The 5338-nt window shown below is 37.0% G+C and overlaps 1 long non-coding RNA gene across 1 annotated transcript; it reads right to left on the reverse strand.

Moving 5' to 3' along the window:
- Window positions 1-1822: 1822 nt before the first annotated feature.
- LOC106299767 lies at window positions 1823-2311 on the reverse strand. Its single transcript, XR_001261866.1, has 3 exons — window positions 2233-2311; window positions 2097-2148; window positions 1823-2003 (listed from the first exon to the last, which is right to left on the reverse strand). It is a non-coding gene; the product is annotated as an uncharacterized LOC106299767 (long non-coding RNA).
- Between the last annotated feature and the right edge of the window lie 3027 nt (window positions 2312-5338).

The raw sequence follows: 5338 nt of genomic DNA on the forward strand, positions 1-5338 counted from the left end.
CATTTATACCACTAAACTAAATGATACTTTGTACATTGATGGTCGAAACTAATATCATTATATATAAAATTGACTTGTGTGATGCGCACAGTCCTCCACCTCATCTAGGAGATTGGGGCAAATCGTGCCACATCAGCATAACTTTTTTAAAGTTATTAAAACATGAAAACCATGCGCTGACTTGCTATTCTTATTGTTCATCCCACCGAAAACATCGAAATCGTCGAATCCACCAGAACTCGCGCCGTTCATGGTAGTACTCGATCTCGAGGTGAAGAAAATGTCGTCACCGTTATACGAAGATACCTTATTGGAAGAAGAAGCGTACGATTTCCAGGTCTGAGGATTGGGAGTGTTGTGAGAACGCTTGGAGGCAGCCATTGGAGCAGATTTGCCTTGGGGCTTGATCCCATAGCGCTCCGCAAGGACACCGAACTCGTCCATTGGATCCGATTGATCGAGAAGAAAAAAATAATACAGATTCAGTCCGGATCGATCCCGTGAAAATCAGGGATCGTGTGATGAAGATGGGAGAGAGAGAATCTCTGAATAATGGATTAACGGAGAGAATATAGAAAGATGGAAAGAAAATAATCGTCGTCTCCTTTTCTTTTCTCTCTAGAAATGAAAAGGAAGGCACCGACGACGATGATGACGATTGATTGATTTACCCACACACACACACAAATGAAACAATGGAATGGGTTGTGTGGGTCCCACACAGATGGCTTTCCTTCTTTTTTTTTTAATTCCCACCTTCCCTTTTTATATATCCCATACTATTTTCTTCTTTTTTCGAACACACAAAAAGACTCCACTAAACTAGATCATTTTAATTATGTAAGTTTTATTTCATTTTATTATTAGCTTAAATTGTGATACTATTACAGTCGCTTTACAGAACAATCTGACATAATTGGTACACCCTGTCTACTCCTGTATTTCATTAGCTGACTTGGTTTAATTTTTTAAGGCGCATACATTCTTTAATACATCACTAAGAGGGTTTAATTATATATATCTTTAATAATAAAGTTAAACTATCTGTCATTTTAGGCTGTCCACGTCGTTCAAGGAGGGTGGAGGTTTTGTGCCACGTGTCGGCTCGGTAGGGAGGCGGTGTGTCTCAAGCGATCTGCTCAGAAGTGTGCGTGTTTGATTTCTGTCGTTTTATTGCGTAAGTGAGTTTCGGTAAGTGCTTTGATCTGTTCATGTTTTATCTAATTTTGGGCTTTGGGTTTGGTGTGTGTTTTAAAAATAGCCCACTTTAAAAAATGAAACATGGCTAATATAGTTACCTTTTGAATTAAAAAATAAACTTTGAGAGAACGAACTTAAGAAATGTGAAAGAATTAAATGAAAACATTATAAAATGATTTCATAAGGACATACTTACCCAGCACGAATCTCAGCTTATGTATAGTTCTTGACACTGTTTTTGGGGATCCCTAGAGCTCTTCGTAATATCTGAAATATCGTAAAATTATTGATGAAGGATAAAGTTGCCAACAAAAATTCTTATATCTGATTCACTTATAGTTCATCAACTATGTATTTAATTATTCTAGGATACATAGAAAATAAAATCTTAGTCTTTCTGATTATGACCTTAATAACCTAAATGAAATCATAAGTATTTGATCTAGATTGAATTGTTATGTGTTGTCTCGCTGAGAAAAGGAAGTTTTTCCTCTTATCCCAAATTGTTTTTCCATTCTCTTCCCCTACATAATAATGAGCATAATCAACCACCTCAAACTACACTTAGAAGTCAGAGTTACATAGAACGAGTTGATATAACTGGGAAAAGGTCTCTCCCTCGCCACGCTATGAGTTCATTTCAATTGGCTAAACGTTCTTCTTGCTCCCAACCAGATACACCTACTTGCTGAAAACGGAAGACTAAAGCATCTAGAGGATCGTTCCAGGAGGAAAGATTTTTTAATTCCACATCTTTTGCAAGATGAACAGCTCCTCCCACAGTTTCAAGAGCATTGGGGAATCTACTCAAAATCATTGACAAGCGTGAGGATGACAAATAAAGCAGGAGTTACATAACTATTGTTCCAAAAGAAAAATGAAAAAAGGTTGCAAACCTGCTTAGTAGCACAAAAAGTAGTCCTCAAGTTCAATCTCACAAAGACGCCACTAATCAAATGGTAGCAAAAAACAATATAAATAAACATATTGCTACATTGATAATATGCTAAGTTGTGTGTTACAAAAGCTCACCTTTTGGCGCATTGCAATGGCACCATCACGAGCATCATTTCGCAAGCCGCTATTGAGTTCCGCAACAATCATTTCTCTTACAGAAGCCACCGAATGAATAGTGTTAATCAACTCAACACAAAATATTCGTAACATAACTCATGGACAATAATTCTAGAGATAACAAAACCCTGGCTGACTTTTCTTACAGGCCACATCAAACACTAAAAAAAAAGTGAGAAAATTAAATTACTCTAAAAATTCCCAATGGCAAAAAACAGACCTCTCTCCAAGTTGGAACTCTTGCCAATTTTCATCCAAACCCAAATAATTCTTCGTCTAGCAAAGCACTCAATTGATGCAGTCTGAAACGTCCTGTTAGCATTCTCAGGCCTATCCGAAGCTGTCAAAAGCCCTCTGGTTTTAAAAAATCTCAGTCTCCATCACCTGAACACTCAATCATTGATATCACTACACAGGTACAAAAATCTGATGGACCTCTGCCTTACTGCCGGTAACTTGGAGGTCCACTACCTACGTAGAATGCAAGAATATTTCCAAAAAGATAACATAGCTGAGGGGTTGGCACATCTCCAGATCGCAGCCCAAGGTTTGTATGATAATGCTATATACCTTTATGGTATACTAATGCTATGTAGGGGAGACCCGGCAACCGGAATACCGCTGTTAGATTCACTTCAATGGAGAGAAAGCAAAGCACGATCCGACGCTTGTTGGAAAAGCATCAAAACATCTATCCATGGAGTAAAAGTCACAAGGTTTCAGATTTACAAGATAACTTACAGGGGCACAAGGAATACAATAACATGTCACAGAGAAGATCTTGGTTTTCGATGCGAGGCATGTTATTATTTTAACAAATGAAAAAGTTTGTTTTCATTATTTAAACAAATTATGTAACTCCTCAGTGATCACTCATCTAAATCATTGGTTGCACTTAGATTAAGTGAGTACTTGCATTCTCATTGCTTTGATATCCCTCAGAACTGGTTCGACAATCACTATACTACAACATTTGTCTTAGGAGCCTTGAAAACTCCTAACATCAATACCAATATATAATTAGTAAACCAATCTATCTCTAAATCAGAAACTAAAATTCACATACCAAAAAAATAAAATCACCATTAACACACCAATACGTATCCATGTGTTATACATTATTTATATATTTGAACGTTTTTTTTCCTAATAGACTTTCTCCGATGATTGATCAAAGAAATAAAATTATACTCTCTCGGATGAATATTTCTAGATATTACAGACAGCCGAGAGTCTTTCATAAAAATTCTAGAAACCAGGAAAAAAAAACATTTATCCATATGTAGCGATCAAACATGAAGGAGTGAACTGCTTAAAACCGCATTTGCTTATATCGAGTGATATCCAACACAATGCAAGATGGCTACTCGCAGCCGTGATTAGACGCAAAAAATCCAAGCGCATATGAGAAGGTTATATTTGTTTTATTGTGGTCCCATGCAAAACCATGTATCTCATATTTAAAGATAAAAAACTTATAAAAGAACAAACCGTTTTTCATATCCATCGTTCATACTCCGTAAAAACAAATATGCCACTTCAACCATGAATTATATAAGATAAACTCAGTTAAAATTCATGCAAACCATAGCTATGACCCAATTCATTAGGATAAATATTTTTCTCATGCAATTAAAGATGATTAAAGGTTATTCTTATAATAGAGGTCTTTTCTCTTCTACCCTTATCAATAAGAAAAATCACATATTATTGATAAACTAATCGAATCCTATCAATTTAAAGACTACAACAAGAACGTGACATCATGACTATGACTGAACGTAGTGCCGGCATACCACTAGTATATTTATGAAGGTCGAAAACCTTTGCTTCTCTGTGGGCCTACAAGTGTATTATGAGTTTCATTTCTAAATGAGGTTCATCACGTTATATGAAAAAACAACAATTATAGTTTTTCCCTATTGTAAACTGACTTCGTTTAACACGAGTTAGGGTTCTTTTCATCATTGTCTCAGATAAGTCTGAGTTACAGAGTTGCGCCGTGTGTCTGTTTGTGTAAAAATAGATGGTAACGCATGCGCTTCGAGAAAAGATTGGGCTAATTGCTTTTCACTTTATTGGGCTTAGTATCTGGTCCAGTCTGTTAATACAGACATATAGGAAGATTAGGTTAATCGACATCTTCACAATCTCCTTCGTCGCTTGTGATTCCCCTTCCGGCATTTTAATATATATTTTTTTCTACTCATCGGCCTCTTCTTTATCTACCTCTCCTCAATCCAATCGACGCTTCAGTGTATCCCTTATTTTATATTAAAGGAAGCCGATCATCCACTGTTACATCTAGCAACAACTTCTGAGATTCTAACCTCTACCGTGACAGAATCATTTGTGAAATCATGTGACCAATTAAAACTCGATACAATATTTTAGGCAATCGATCTCGCTTCTTCTCGATGTAGTTTCAATGGTGGTCTACCCGGCACAAACGATATTTCTCTCTATTGTCGGATGTAAACTTCTGCAGCTGATGAGAAAGGGGTTCACGTGGAAATTGAATCAGTCGATGAGAATTAGAATTCAAGTGTTGCTATTGGAGCCAAGCTCTCTTATGATGATACTACGGTTCGTGGTTTAGCCGGAGATGCATTTGGCTCAAACCTAAAATAATCATGCGTTTGTCACGGCTGATGTGGTCATCCCGTTAGTGGCGAGCTAGCAGTTAGATTTCATTATTCTAGTGATGCTTCCGTGATCGGGCTTTGTGGTTATATCTACAAGAAGTTCATGATCGTCGTAAGCGCAGATGCAAAGGTAACGATATCAAATATCCTACTTATGTCCACTTTTGGAGTAACTTTCAGTACAATGTTCTCACTGTCAGGTGAGAATGTATATCAAGCCAAGTAGCCAACGAGGCGGTCGGGAGCATAAGAACGCTTGCTTTATTCTGCGCATAGGTGAAAGTGATGAAAGTATATAAGAATATAAATCTGATGGAAAATGAATCGGTAGGGGTATCGCGGTATCGCTTTCTTAGATTCTTTCTTCATCCTCTTCGCTTCTTACACCGACAGTTTATATGCAGGTGCAAGAATAATGG

This window comes from Brassica oleracea, chromosome C6 (genome assembly GCF_000695525.1).
Source record: "Brassica oleracea var. oleracea cultivar TO1000 chromosome C6, BOL, whole genome shotgun sequence".
Classification (NCBI taxonomy): Eukaryota; Viridiplantae; Streptophyta; class Magnoliopsida; order Brassicales; family Brassicaceae; genus Brassica; species Brassica oleracea.